This window comes from Triticum aestivum, chromosome 6D (assembly GCF_018294505.1).
Source record: "Triticum aestivum cultivar Chinese Spring chromosome 6D, IWGSC CS RefSeq v2.1, whole genome shotgun sequence".
Lineage (NCBI taxonomy): Eukaryota > Viridiplantae > Streptophyta > Magnoliopsida > Poales > Poaceae > Triticum > Triticum aestivum.
Window position 1 is genome coordinate 186246242 of NC_057811.1, and position 17153 is coordinate 186263394.

Consider the following 17153-nt stretch of genomic DNA (forward strand, 5'->3'; position numbering starts at 1 on the left):
AAGCATGCACCCAAGGACGCATATTTGATTTTTCAACCAGTTTATATGCACTGGAGCATGCGCATGTAGTTCAAATTTGAATTATGCGCATAAATGCATTGAAAACAAAGTTAATGCATAAAAATGTCCAAATGAACACCGAAAAATCACAAAAATTCACACAACACTCATGTTGTTCTATGTTGACATGAGAAAAAAATTTGAAAGCAATAAGAGGCAATGGATATCGTTTCGTCCCCAAAGGTGGGACGTTCCCTACCGAAAACCATCATGCTTGTTGTGAGAAGCTCCGGTTTGTGAGTAGCATAGACCCAAACCTGCCCCATATGGGACGAAATTTGTACCACGGCATGTTGATGCCGCTCCATGATAGCATGCCAAGTTTCATGAATTTCAGACGAGTTTTGGATTTACTAGCATTTAAAAACCGGGCATCTCGATATTTTGCTGGCAATCAACGGTGCCCTGGTGTTTGATATTCAATCCCATTTCTTGCATGGGACCTAAGCATGCACCCAAGGACACAGATTTGATTTTTCAACCAGTTTATATGCACTGGAGCATGCGCATGTAGTTCAAATTTTAATTATGCACATAAAGGCATTGAAAACTCATTTAATACATAAAAATGTCAAAACGAACCCTAAAAATTACAAAAATTCACACAACACTCCTGTTGCTCTCTGTTGACACGAGAAAAAAACTTGAAAGCAATAAGAGGCAATGGATATCATTTCGTCCCAAAAGGTGGGACGTTCCCTACCGAAAACCATCATGCTTGTTGTGAGAAGCTCCGGTTTGTGAGAAGCATAAACCCAAACCTGCCCCAAATGGGACAAAATTTGTACCACGGCATGTTGATGCCGCTCCATGATAGCATGCCAAGTTTCATGAATTTCAGATGAGTTTTTGATTTACTAGGATTTAAAAACCATGCATCTCAATGTTTTGCCGGCAATCAACGGTGCCCTGGTGTTTGAAATTCATTCCCATTTCTTGCATGGGACCTAAGCATGCACCCAAGGACAAAGATTTGATTTTTCAACCAGTTTATATGCACTGGAGCATGCGCATGTAGTTCAAATTTGAATTATGCGCATAAATGCATTGAAAACAAAGTTAATGCATAAAAATGTCCAAATGAACACCGAAAAATCACAAAAATTCACACAACACTCATGTTGTTCTATGTTGACACGAGAAAAAAATTTGAAAGCAATAAGAGGCAATGGATATCGTTTCGTCCCCAAAGGTGGGACGTTCCCTACCGAAAACCATCATGCTTGTTGTCAGAAGCTCCGGTTTGTGAGTAGCATAGACCCAAACCAGCCCCATATGGGACGAAATTTGTACCACGACATGTTGATGCCGCTCCATGATAGCATGCCAAGTTTCATGAATTTCAGACGAGTTTTGGATTTACTAGGATTTAAAAACCAGGCATCTCATTGTTTTGCCGGCAATCAACAGTGCCCTGGTGTTTGAAATTCATTCCCATTTCATGCATGGGACCTAAGCATGCACCCAAGGACACATATTTGATTTTTCAACCAGTTTATATGCACTGGAGCAGGCGCATGTAGTTCAAATTTGAATTATCCGCATAAATGCATTGAAAACTCGGTTAATGCATAAAAATGTCCAAATGAACCCCGAAAAATCACAAAAATTTACAAAACACTCATGTTGTTCTATGTTGACACGAGAAAAAAATTTGAAAGCAATAAGAGGCAATGGATATCGTTTCGTCCCCAAAGGTGGGACATTCCCTAACGAAAACCATCATGCTTGTTGTGAGAAGCTCCGGTTTGTGAGTAGCATAGACCCAAACCTGCCCCATATGGGACGAAATTTGTACCACGGCATGTTGATGCTGCTCCATGATAGCATGCCAAGTTCATTGAATTTCAGACGAGTTTTGGATTTACTAGCATTTAAAAACCGGGCAGCTCGATATTTTGCTGGCAATCAACGGTGCCCTGGTGTTTGATATTCAATCCAATTTCTTGCGTGGGACCTAAGCATGCACCCAAGGATACATATTTGATTTTTCAACCAGTTTATATGCACTGGAGCATGCGCATGTAGTTAAAATTTGAATTATGCACATAAAGGCATTGAAAACTCATTTAATACATAAAAATTTCCAAACGAACCCTAAAAAATCACAAAAAATCACACAACACTCCTGTTGTATTATGTTGACACGAGAAAAAAACTTGAAAGCAATAAGAGGCAATGGATATCATTTCGTCCCCAAAGGTGGGACGGTCCCTACCGAAAACCATCATGCTTGTTGTGAGAAGCTCCGGTTTGTGAGAAGCATAAACCCAAACCTGCCCCAAATGGGACGAAATTTGTACCACGGCATGTTGATGCCGCTCCATGATAGCATGCCAAGTTTCATGAATTTCAGACGAGTTTTTGATTTACTAGGATTTAAAAACCAGGCATCTCAATGTTTTGCCGGCAATCAACGGTGCCCTGGTGTTTGAAATTCATTCCCATTTCTTGCATGGGACCTAAGCATGCACCCAAGGACACATATTTGATTTTTCAACCAGTTTATATGCACTGGAGCATGCGCATGTAGTTCAAATTTGAATTATGCGCATAAATGCATTGAAAACAAAGTTAATGCATAAAAATATCCAAATGAACACCGAAAAATCACAAAAATTCACACAACACTCATGTTGTTCTATGTTGACACGAGAAAAAAATTTGAAAGCAATAAGAGGCAATGGATATCGTTTCGTCCCCAAAGGTGGGACGTTCCCTACCGAAAACCATCATGCTTGTTGTGATAAGCTCCGGTTTGTGAGTAGCATAGACCCAAACCTGCCCCATATGGGACGAAATTTGTACCACGGCATGTTGATGCCGCTCCATGATAGCATGCCAAGTTTCATGAATTTCAGACGAGTTTTGGATTTACTAGCATTTAAAAACCGGGCATCTCGATATTTTGCTGGCAATCAATGGTGCCCTGGTGTTTGATATTCAATCCCATTTCTTGCATGGGACCTAAGCATGCACCCAAGGACACAGATTTGATTTTTCAACCAGTTTATATGCACTGGAGCATGCGCATGTAGTTCAAATTTTAATTATGCACATAAATGCATTGAAAACTCATTTAATACATAAAAATGTCCAAACGAACCCTAAAAAATCACAAAAAATCACACAACACTCCTGTTGTATTATGTTGACACGAGAAAAAAAACTTGAAAGCAAGAAGAGGCAATGGATATCATTTCGTCCCCAAAGGTGGGACGTTCCCTACCGAAAACCATCATGCTTGTTGTGAGAAGCTCCGGTTTGTGAGAAGCATAAACCCAAACCTACCCCAAATGGGACAAAATTTGTACCACGGCATGTTGATGCCGCTCCATGATAGCATGCCAAGTTTCATGAATTTCAGACGAGTTTTTGATTTACTAGGATTTAAAAACCAGGCATCTCAATGTTTTGCCGGCAATCAACGGTGCCCTGGTGTTTGAAATTCATTCCCATTTCTTGCATGGGACCTAAGCATGCACCCAAGGACGCATATTTGATTTTTCAACCAGTTTATATGCACTGGAGCATGCGCATGTAGTTCAAATTTGAATTATGCGCATAAATGCATTGAAAACAAAGTTAATGCATAAAAATGTCCAAATGAACACCGAAAAATCACAAAAATTCACACAACACTCATGTTGTTCTATGTTGACATGAGAAAAAAATTTGAAAGCAATAAGAGGCAATGGATATCGTTTCGTCCCCAAAGGTGGGACGTTCCCTACCGAAAACCATCATGCTTGTTGTGAGAAGCTCCGGTTTGTGAGTAGCATAGACCCAAACCTGCCCCATATGGGACGAAATTTGTACCACGGCATGTTGATGCCGCTCCATGATAGCATGCCAAGTTTCATGAATTTCAGACGAGTTTTGGATTTACTAGCATTTAAAAACCGGGCATCTCGATATTTTGCTGGCAATCAACGGTGCCCTGGTGTTTGATATTCAATCCCATTTCTTGCATGGGACCTAAGCATGCACCCAAGGACACAGATTTGATTTTTCAACCAGTTTATATGCACTGGAGCATGCGCATGTAGTTCAAATTTTAATTATGCACATAAAGGCATTGAAAACTCATTTAATACATAAAAATGTCAAAACGAACCCTAAAAATTACAAAAATTCACACAACACTCCTGTTGCTCTCTGTTGACACGAGAAAAAAACTTGAAAGCAATAAGAGGCAATGGATATCATTTCGTCCCCAAAGGTGGGACGTTCCCTACCGAAAACCATCATGCTTGTTGTGAGAAGCTCCGGTTTGTGAGAAGCATAAACCCAAACCTGCCCCAAATGGGACAAAATTTGTACCACGGCATGTTGATGCCGCTCCATGATAGCATGCCAAGTTTCATGAATTTCAGATGAGTTTTTGATTTACTAGGATTTAAAAACCATGCATCTCAATGTTTTGCCGGCAATCAACGGTGCCCTGGTGTTTGAAATTCATTCCCATTTCTTGCATGGGACCTAAGCATGCACCCAAGGACAAAGATTTGATTTTTCAACCAGTTTATATGCACTGGAGCATGCGCATGTAGTTCAAATTTGAATTATGCGCATAAATGCATTGAAAACAAAGTTAATGCATAAAAATGTCCAAATGAACACCGAAAAATCACAAAAATTCACACAACACTCATGTTGTTCTATGTTGACACGAGAAAAAAATTTGAAAGCAATAAGAGGCAATGGATATCGTTTCGTCCCCAAAGGTGGGACGTTCCCTACCGAAAACCATCATGCTTGTTGTCAGAAGCTCCGGTTTGTGAGTAGCATAGACCCAAACCAGCCCCATATGGGACGAAATTTGTACCACGACATGTTGATGCCGCTCCATGATAGCATGCCAAGTTTCATGAATTTCAGACGAGTTTTGGATTTACTAGGATTTAAAAACCAGGCATCTCATTGTTTTGCCGGCAATCAACAGTGCCCTGGTGTTTGAAATTCATTCCCATTTCATGCATGGGACCTAAGCATGCACCCAAGGACACATATTTGATTTTTCAACCAGTTTATATGCACTGGAGCAGGCGCATGTAGTTCAAATTTGAATTATCCGCATAAATGCATTGAAAACTCGGTTAATGCATAAAAATGTCCAAATGAACCCCGAAAAATCACAAAAATTTACAAAACACTCATGTTGTTCTATGTTGACACGAGAAAAAAATTTGAAAGCAATAAGAGGCAATGGATATCGTTTCGTCCCCAAAGGTGGGACATTCCCTAACGAAAACCATCATGCTTGTTGTGAGAAGCTCCGGTTTGTGAGTAGCATAGACCCAAACCTGCCCCATATGGGACGAAATTTGTACCACGGCATGTTGATGCTGCTCCATGATAGCATGCCAAGTTCATTGAATTTCAGACGAGTTTTGGATTTACTAGCATTTAAAAACCGGGCAGCTCGATATTTTGCTGGCAATCAACGGTGCCCTGGTGTTTGATATTCAATCCAATTTCTTGCGTGGGACCTAAGCATGCACCCAAGGATACATATTTGATTTTTCAACCAGTTTATATGCACTGGAGCATGCGCATGTAGTTAAAATTTGAATTATGCACATAAAGGCATTGAAAACTCATTTAATACATAAAAATTTCCAAACGAACCCTAAAAAATCACAAAAAATCACACAACACTCCTGTTGTATTATGTTGACACGAGAAAAAAACTTGAAAGCAATAAGAGGCAATGGATATCATTTCGTCCCCAAAGGTGGGACGGTCCCTACCGAAAACCATCATGCTTGTTGTGAGAAGCTCCGGTTTGTGAGAAGCATAAACCCAAACCTGCCCCAAATGGGACGAAATTTGTACCACGGCATGTTGATGCCGCTCCATGATAGCATGCCAAGTTTCATGAATTTCAGACGAGTTTTTGATTTACTAGGATTTAAAAACCAGGCATCTCAATGTTTTGCCGGCAATCAACGGTGCCCTGGTGTTTGAAATTCATTCCCATTTCTTGCATGGGACCTAAGCATGCACCCAAGGACACATATTTGATTTTTCAACCAGTTTATATGCACTGGAGCATGCGCATGTAGTTCAAATTTGAATTATGCGCATAAATGCATTGAAAACAAAGTTAATGCATAAAAATATCCAAATGAACACCGAAAAATCACAAAAATTCACACAACACTCATGTTGTTCTATGTTGACACGAGAAAAAAATTTGAAAGCAATAAGAGGCAATGGATATCGTTTCGTCCCCAAAGGTGGGACGTTCCCTACCGAAAACCATCATGCTTGTTGTGATAAGCTCCGGTTTGTGAGTAGCATAGACCCAAACCTGCCCCATATGGGACGAAATTTGTACCACGGCATGTTGATGCCGCTCCATGATAGCATGCCAAGTTTCATGAATTTCAGACGTGTTTTGGATTTACTAGAATTTAAAAACCGGGCATCTCGATATTTTGCTGGCAATCAACGGTGCCCTGGTGTTTGATATTCATTCCCATTTCTTGCATGGGACCTAAGCATGCACCCAAGGACACAGATTTGATTTTTCAACCAGTTTATATGCACTGGAGCATGCGCATGTAGTTCAAATTTGAATTATGCACATAAAGGCATTGAAAACTCATTTAATACATAAAAATGTCAAAACGAACCCTAAAAATCACAAAAATTCACACAACACTCCTGTTGCTCTCTGTTGACACGAGAAAAAAACTTGAAAGCAATAAGAGGCAATGGATATCATTTCGTCCCCAAAGGTGGGACGTTCCCTACCGAAAACCATCATGCTTGTTGTGAGAAGCTTCGGTTTATGAGAAGCATAAACCCAAACCTGCCCCAAATGGGACAAAATTTGTACCACGGCATGTTGATGCCGCTCCATGATAGCATGCCAAGTTTCATGAATTTCAGACGAGTTTTTGATTTACTAGGATTTAAAAACCATGCATCTCAATGTTTTGCCGGCAATCAACGGTGCCGTGGTGTTTGAAATTCATTCCCATTTCTTGCATGGGACCTAAGCATGCACCCAAGGACAAAGATTTGATTTTTCAACCAGTTTATATGCACTGGAGCATGCGCATGTAGTTCAAATTTGAATTATGCGCATAAATGCATTGAAAACAAAGTTAATGCATAAAAATGTCCAAATGAACACCGAAAAATCACAAAAATTCACACAACACTCATGTTGTTCTATGTTGACACGAGAAAAAAATTTGAAAGCAATAAGAGGCAATGGATATCGTTTCGTCCCCAAAGGTGGGACGTTCCCTACCGAAAAACATCATGCTTGTTGTGAGAAGCTCCGGTTTGTGAGTAGCATAGACCCAAACCTGCCCCATATGGGACGAAATTTGTACCACGGCATGTTGATGCCGCTCCATGATAGCATGCCAAGTTTCATGAATTTCAGACGAGTTTTGGATTTACTAGAATTTAAAAACCGGGCATCTCGATATTTTGCCGGCAATCAACGGTGCCCTGGTGTTTGATATTCATTCCCATTTCTTGCATGGGACCTAAGCATGCACCCAAGGACACAGATTTGATTTTTCAACCAGTTTATATGCACTGGAGCATGCGCATGTAGTTCAAATTTGAATTATGCACATAAAGGCATTGAAAACTCATTTAATACATAAAAATGTCAAAACGAACCCTAAAAATCACAAAAATTCACACAACACTCCTGTTGCTCTCTGTTGACACGAGAAAAAAACTTGAAAGCAATAAGAGGCAATGGATATCATTTCGTCCCCAAAGGTGGGACGTTCCCTACCGAAAACCATCATGCTTGTTGTGAGAAGCTCCGGTTTGTGAGAAGCATAAACCCAAACCTGCCCCAAATGGGACAAAATTTGTACCACGGCATGTTGATGCCGCTCCATGATAGCATGCCAAGTTTCATGAATTTCAGACGAGTTTTGGATTTACTAGCATTTAAAAACCGGGCATCTCGATATTTTGCTGGCAATCAACGGTGCCCTGGTGTTTGATATTCAATCCCATTTCTTGCATGGGACCTAAGCATGCACCCAAGGACACAGATTTGATTTTTCAACCAGTTTATATGCACTGGAGCATGCGCATGTAGTTCAAATTTGAATTATGCACATAAAGGCATTGAAAACTCATTTAATACATAAAAATGTCAAAACGAACCCTAAAAATTACAAAAATTCACACAACACTCCTGTTGCTCTCTGTTGACACGAGAAAAAAACTTGAAAGCAATAAGAGGCAATGGATATCATTTCGTCCCCAAAGGTGGGACGTTCCCTACCGAAAACCATCATGCTTGTTGTGAGAAGCTCCGGTTTGTGAGAAGCATAAACCCAAACCTGCCCCAAATGGGACAAAATTTGTACCACGGCATGTTGATGCCGCTCCATGATAGCATGCCAAGTCTCATGAATTTCAGATGAGTTTTTGATTTACTAGGATTTAAAAACCATGCATCTCAATGTTTTGCCGGCAATCAACGGTGCCCTGGTGTTTGAAATTCATTCCCATTTCTTGCATGGGACCTAAGCATGCACCCAAGGACAAAGATTTGATTTTTCAACCAGTTTATATGCACTGGAGCATGCGCATGTAGTTCAAATTTGAATTATGCGCATAAATGCATTGAAAACAAAGTTAATGCATAAAAATGTCCAAATGAACACCGAAAAATCACAAAAATTCACACAACACTCATGTTGTTCTATGTTGACACGAGAAAAAAATTTGAAAGCAATAAGAGGCAATGGATATCGTTTCGTCCCCAAAGGTGGGACGTTCCCTACCGAAAACCATCATGCTTGTTGTCAGAAGCTCCGGTTTGTGAGTAGCATAGACCCAAACCAGCCCCATATGGGACGAAATTTGTACCACGGCATGTTGATGCCGCTCCATGATAGCATGCCAAGTTTCATGAATTTCAGACGAGTTTTCGATTTACTAGGATTTAAAAACCAGGCATCTCATTGTTTTGCCGGCAATCAACAGTGCCCTGGTGTTTGAAATTCATTCCCATTTCATGCATGGGACCTAAGCATGCACCCAAGGACACATATTTGATTTTTCAACCAGTTTATATGCACTGGAGCATGCGCATGTAGTTCAAATTTGAATTATCCGCATAAATGCATTGAAAACTCGGTTAATGCATAAAAATGTCCAAATGAACCCCGAAAAATCACAAAAATTTACAAAACACTCATGTTGTTCTATGTTGACACGAGAAAAAAATTTGAAAGCAATAAGAGGCAATGGATATCGTTTCGTCCCCAAAGGTGGGACATTCCCTACTGAAAACCATCATGCTTGTTGTGAGAAGCTCCGGTTTGTGAGTAGCATAGACCCAAACCTGCCCCATATGGGACGAAATTTGTACCACGGCATGTTGATGCTGCTCCATGATAGCATGCCAAGTTTCATGAATTTCAGACGAGTTTTGGATTTACTAGCATTTAAAAACCGGGCATCTCAATATTTTGCTGGCAATCAACGGTGCCCTGGTGTTTGATATTCAATCCAATTTCTTGCGTGGGACCTAAGCATGCACCCAAGGATACAGATTTGATTTTTCAACCAGTTTATATGCACTGGAGCATGCGCATGTAGTTCAAATTTGAATTATGCACATAAAGGCATTGAAAACTCATTTAATACATAAATATTTCCAAACGAACCCTAAAAAATCACAAAAAATCACACAACACTCCTGTTGTATTATGTTGACACGAGAAAAAAACTTGAAAGCAATAAGAGGCAATGGATATCATTTCGTCCCCAAAGGTGGGACGGTCCCTACCGAAAACCATCATGCTTGTTGTGAGAAGCTCCGGTTTGTGAGAAGCATAAACCCAAACCTGCCCCAAATGGGACAAAATTTGTACCACGGCATGTTGATGCCGCTCCATGATAGCATGCCAAGTTTCATGAATTTCAGACAAGTTTTTGATTTACTAGGATTTAAAAACCAGGCATCTCAATGTTTTGCCGGCAATCAACGGTGCCCTGGTGTTTGAAATTCATTCCCATTTCTTGCATGGGACCTAAGCATGCACCCAAGGACACATATTTGATTTTTCAACCAGTTTATATGCACTGGAGCACGCGCATGTAGTTCAAATTTGAATTATGCGCATAAATGCATTGAAAACAAAGTTAATGCATAAAAATATCCAAATGAACACCGAAAAATCACAAAAATTCACACAACACTCATGTTGTTCTATGTTGACATGAGAAAAAAATTTGAAAGCAATAAGAGGCAATGGATATCGTTTCGTCCCCAAAGGTGGGACGTTCCCTACCGAAAACCATCATGCTTGTTGTGATAAGCTCCGGTTTGTGAGTAGCATAGACCCAAACCTGCCCCATATGGGACGAAATTTGTACCACGGCATGTTGATGCCGCTCCATGATAGCATGCCAAGTTTCATGAATTTCAGACGAGTTTTGGATTTACTAGAATTTAAAAACCGGGCATCTCGATATTTTGCTGGCAATCAACGGTGCCCTGGTGTTTGATATTCATTCCCATTTCTTGCATGGGACCTAAGCATGCACCCAAGGACACAGATTTGATTTTTCAACTAGTTTATATGCACTGGAGCATGCGCATGTAGTTCAAATTTGAATTATGCACATAAAGGCATTGAAAACTCATTTAATACATAAAAATGTCAAAACGAACCCTAAAAATCACAAAAATTCACACAACACTCCTGTTGCTCTCTGTTGACACGAGAAAAAAACTTGAAAGCAATAAGAGGCAATGGATATCATTTCGTCCCCAAAGGTGGGACGTTCCCTACCGAAAACCATCATGCTTGTTGTGAGAAGCTTCGGTTTGTGAGAAGCATAAACCCAAACCTGCCCCAAATGGGACAAAAGTTGTACCACGGCATGTTGATGCCGCTCCATGATAGCATGCCAAGTTTCATGAATTTGAGACGAGTTTTTGATTTACTAGGATTTAAAAACCATGCATCTCAATGTTTTGCCGGCAATCAACGGTGCCCTGGTGTTTGAAATTCATTCCCATTTCTTGCATGGGACCTAAGCATGCACCCAAGGACACATATTTGATTTTTCAACCAGTTTATATGCACTGGAGCATGCGCATGTAGTTCAAATTTGAATTATGCGCATAAATGCATGGAAAACAAAGTTAATGCATAAAAATGTCCAAATGAACACCGAAAAATCACAAAAATTCACACAACACTCATGTTGTTCTATGTTGACACGAGAAAAAAATTTGAAAGCAATAAGAGGCAATGGATATCGTTTCGTCCCCAAAGGTGGGACGTTCCCTACCGAAAACCATCATGCTTGTTGTGAGAAGCTCCGGTTTGTGAGTAGCATAGACCCAAACCTGCCCCATATGGGACGAAATTTGTACCACGGCATGTTGATGCCGCTCCATGATAGCATGCCAAGTTTCATGAATTTCAGACGAGTTTTGGATTTACTAGAATTTAAAAACCGGGCATCTCAATATTTTGCTGGCAATCAACGGTGCCCTGGTGTTTGATATTCATTCCCATTTCTTGCATGGGACCTAAGCATGCACCCAAGGACACAGATTTGATTTTTCAACCAGTTTATATGCACTGGAGCATGCGCATGTAGTTCAAATTTTAATTATGCACATAAAGGCATTGAAAACTCATTTAATACATAAAAATGTCAAAACGAACCCTAAAAATCACAAAAATTCACACAACACTCCTGTTGCTCTCTGTTGACACGAGAAAAAAACTTGAAAGCAATAAGAGGCAATGGATATCATTTCGTCCCCAAAGGTGGGACGTTCCCTACCGAAAACCATCATGCTTGTTGTGAGAAGCTTCGGTTTATGAGAAGCATAAACCCAAACCTGCCCCAAATGGGACAAAATTTGTACCACGGCATGTTGATGCCGCTCCATGATAGCATGCCAAGTTTCATGAATTTCAGACGAGTTTTTGATTTACTAGGATTTAAAAACCATGCATCTCAATGTTTTGCCGGCAATCAACGGTGCCCTGGTGTTTGAAATTCATTCCCATTTCTTGCATGGGACCTAAGCATGCACCCAAGGACAAAGATTTGATTTTTCAACCAGTTTATATGCACTGGAGCATGCGCATGTAGTTCAAATTTGAATTATGCGCATAAATGCATTGAAAACAAAGTTAATGCATAAAAATGTCCAAATGAACACCGAAAAATCACAAAAATTCACACAACACTCATGTTGTTCTATGTTGACACGAGAAAAAAATTTGAAAGCAATAAGAGGCAATGGATATCGTTTCGTCCCCAAAGGTGGGACGTTCCCTACCGAAAAACATCATGCTTGTTGTGAGAAGCTCCGGTTTGTGAGTAGCATAGACCCAAACCTGCCCCATATGGGACGAAATTTGTACCACGGCATGTTGATGCCGCTCCATGATAGCATGCCAAGGTTCATGAATTTCAGACGAGTTTTGGATTTACTAGAATTTAAAAACCGGGCATCTCGATATTTTGCTGGCAATCAACGGTGCCCTGGTGTTTGATATTCATTCCCATTTCTTGCATGGGACCTAAGCATGCACCCAAGGACACAGATTTGATTTTTCAACCAGTTTATATGCACTGGAGCATGCGCATGTAGTTCAAATTTGAATTATGCACATAAAGGAATTGAAAACTCATTTAATACATAAAAATGTCAAAACGAACCCTAAAAATCACAAAAATTCACACAACACTCCTGTTGCTCTCTGTTGACACAAGAAAAAAACTTGAAAGCAATAAGAGGCAATGGATATCATTTCGTCCCCAAAGGTGGGACGTTCCCTACCGAAAACCATCATGCTTGTTGTGAGAAGCTCCGGTTTGTGAGAAGCATAAACCCAAACCTGCCCCAAATGGGACAAAATTTGTACCACGGCATGTTGATGCCGCTCCATGATAGCATGCCAAGTTTCATGAATTTCAGACGAGTTTTGGATTTACTAGCATTTAAAAACCGGGCATCTCGATATTTTGCTGGCAATCAACGGTGCCCTGGTGTTTGATATTCAATCCCATTTCTTGCATGGGACCTAAGCATGCACCCAAGGACACAGATTTGATTTTTCAACCAGTTTATATGCACTGGAGCATGCGCATGTAGTTCAAATTTGAATTATGCACATAAAGGCATTGAAAACTCATTTAATACATAAAAATGTCAAAACGAACCCTAAAAATTACAAAAATTCACACAACACTCCTGTTGCTCTCTGTTGACACGAGAAAAAAACTTGAAAGCAATAAGAGGCAATGGATATCATTTCGTCCCCAAAGGTGGGACGTTCCCTACCGAAAACCATCATGCTTGTTGTGAGAAGCTCCGGTTTGTGAGAAGCATAAACCCAAACCTGCCCCAAATGGGACAAAATTTGTACCACGGCATGTTGATGCCACTCCATGATAGCATGCCAAGTTTCATGAATTTCAGATGAGTTTTTGATTTACTAGGATTTAAAAACCATGCATCTCAATGTTTTGCCGGCAATCAACGGTGCCCTGGTGTTTGAAATTCATTCCCATTTCTTGCATGTGACCTAAGCATGCACCCAAGGACACATATTTGATTTTTCAACCAGTTTATATGCACTGGAGCATGCGCATGTAGTTCAAATTTGAATTATGCGCATAAATGCATGGAAAACAAAGTTAATGCATAAAAATGTCCAAATGAACACCGAAAAATCACAAAAATTCACACAACACTCATGTTGTTCTATGTTGACACGAGAAAAAAATTTGAAAGCAATAAGAGGCAATGGATATCGTTTCGTCCCCAAAGGTGGGACGTTCCCTACCGAAAACCATCATGCTTGTTGTGAGAAGCTCCGGTTTGTGAGTAGCATAGACCCAAACCTGCCCCATATGGGACGAAATTTGTACCACGGCATGTTGATGCCACTACATGATAGCATGCCAAGTTTCATGAATTTCAGACGAGTTTTGGATTTACTAGCATTTAAAAACCGGGCATCTCGATATTTTGCTGGCAATCAACGGTGCCCTGGTGTTTGATATTCAATCCCATTTCTTGCATGGGACCTAAGCATGCACCCAAGGACACAGATTTGATTTTTCAACCAGTTTATATGCACTGGAGCATGCGCATGTAGTTCAAATTTGAATTATGCACATAAAGGCATTGAAAACTCATTTAATACATAAAAATGTCAAAACGAACCCTAAAAATTACAAAAATTCACACAACACTCCTGTTGCTCTCTGTTGACACGAGAAAAAAACTTGAAAGCAATAAGAGGCAATGGATATCATTTCGTCCCCAAAGGTGGGACGTTCCCTACCGAAAACCATCATGCTTGTTGTGAGAAGCTCCGGTTTGTGAGAAGCATAACCCAAACCTGCCCCAAATGGGACAAAATTTGTACCACGGCATGTTGATGCCGCTCCATGATAGCATGCCAAGTTTCATGAATTTCAGATGAGTTTTTGATTTACTAGGATTTAAAAACCATGCATCTCAATGTTTTGCCGGCAATCAACGGTGCCCTGGTGTTTGAAATTCATTCCCATTTCTTGCATGGGACCTAAGCATGCACCCAAGGACAAAGATTTGATTTTTCAACCAGTTTATATGCACTGGAGCATGCGCATGTAGTTCAAATTTGAATTATGCGCATAAATGCATTGAAAACAAGTTAATGCATAAAAATGTCCAAATGAACACCGAAAAATCACAAAAATTCACACAACACTCATGTTGTTCTATGTTGACACGAGAAAAAAATTTGAAAGCAATAAGAGGCAATGGATATCGTTTCGTCCCCAAAGGTGGGACGTTCCCTACCGAAAACCATCATGCTTGTTGTGAGAAGCTCCGGTTTGTGAGTAGCATAGACCCAAACCAGCCCCATATGGGACGAAATTTGTACCACGGCATGTTGATGCCGCTCCATGATAGCATGCCAAGTTTCATGAATTTCAGACGAGTTTTTGATTTACTAGGATTTAAAAACCATGCATCTCAATGTTTTGCCGGCAATCAACGGTGCCCTGGTGTTTGAAATTCATTCCCATTTCTTGCATGGGACCTAAGCATGCACCCAAGGACAAAGATTTGATTTTTCAACCAGTTTATATGCACTTGAGCATGCGCATGTAGTTCAAATTTGAATTATGCGCATAAATGCATTGAAAACAAAGTTAATGCATAAAAATGTCCAAATGAACACCGAAAAATCACAAAAATTCACACAACACTCATGTTGTTCTATGTTGACACGAGAAAAAAATTTGAAAGCAATAAGAGGCAATGGATATCGTTTCGTCCCCAAAGGTGGGACGTTCCCTACCGAAAAACATCATGCTTGTTGTGAGAAGCTCCGGTTTGTGAGTAGCATAGACCCAAACCTGCCCCATATGGGACGAAATTTGTACCATGGCATGTTGATGCCGCTCCATGATAGCATGCCAAGTTTCATGAATTTCAGACGAGTTTTGGATTTACTAGAATTTAAAAACCGGGCATCTCGATATTTTGCTGGCAATCAACGGTGCCCTGGTGTTTGATATTCATTCCCATTTCTTGCATGGGACCTAAGCATGCACCCAAGGACACAGATTTGATTTTTCAACCAGTTTATATGCACTGGAGCATGCGCATGTAGTTCAAATTTGAATTATGCACATAAAGGCATTGAAAACTCATTTAATACATAAAAATGTCAAAACGAACCCTAAAAATCACAAAAATTCACACAACACTCCTGTTGCTCTCTGTTGACACGAGAAAAAAACTTGAAAGCAATAAGAGGCAATGGATATCATTTCGTCCCCAAAGGTGGACGTTCCCTACCGAAAACCATCAGGCTTGTTGTGAGAAGCTCCGGTTTGTGAGAAGCATAAACCCAAACCTGCCCCAAATGGTACAAAATTTGTACCACGGCATGTTGATGCCGCTCCATGATAGCATGCCAAGTTTCATGAATTTCAGATGAGTTTTTGATTTACTAGGATTTAAAAACCATGCATCCCAATGTTTTGCCGGCAATCAACGGTGCCCTGGTGTTTGAAATTCATTCCCATTTCTTGCATGGGACCTAAGCATGCACCCAAGGACAAAGATTTGATTTTTCAACCAGTTTATATGCACTGGAGCATGCGCATGTAGTTCAAATTTGAATTATGCGCATAAATGCATTGAAAACAAAGTTAATGTATAAAAATGTCCAAATGAACACCGAAAAATAACAAAAATTCACACAACACTCATGTTGTTCTATGTTGACACGAGAAAAAATTTGAAAGCAATAAGAGGCAATGGATATCGTTTCGTCCCCAAAGGTGGGACGTTCCCTACCGAAAACCATCATGCTTGTTGTGAGAAGCTCCGGTTTGTGAGTAGCATAGACCCAAACCTGCCCCATATGGGACGAAATTTGTACCACGGCATGTTGATGCCGCTCCATGATAGCATGCCAAGTTTCATGAATTTCAGACGAGTTTTGGATTTACTAGAATTTAAAAACCGGGCATCTCGATATTTTGCTGGCAATCAACGGTGCCCTAGTGTTTGATATTCATTCCCATTTCTTGCATGGGACCTAAGCATGCACCCAAGGACACAGATTTGATTTTTCAACCAGTTTATATGCACCGGAGCATGCGCATGTAGTTCAAATTTGAATTATGCACATAAATGCATTGAAAACTCATTTAATACATAAAAATGTCCAAACGAACCCTAAAAATTAAAAAAAATCAGACAACACTCCTGTTGTTCTTTGTTGACACGAGAAAAAAACTTGAAAGCAATAAGAGGCAATGGATATCATTTCGTCCCCAAAGGTGGGACGTTCCCTACCAAAAACCATCATGCTTGTTGTGAGAAGCTCCGGTTTGTGAGAAGCATAAACCCAAACCTACCCCAAATGGGACAAAATTTGTACCACGGCATGTTGATGCCGCTCCATGATAGCATGCCAAGTTTCATGAATTTCAGACGAGTTTTTGATTTACTAGAATTTAAAAACCATGCATCTCAATGTTTTGCCGGCAATCAACGGTGCCATGGTGTTTGAAATTCATTCCCATTTCTTGCATGGGAT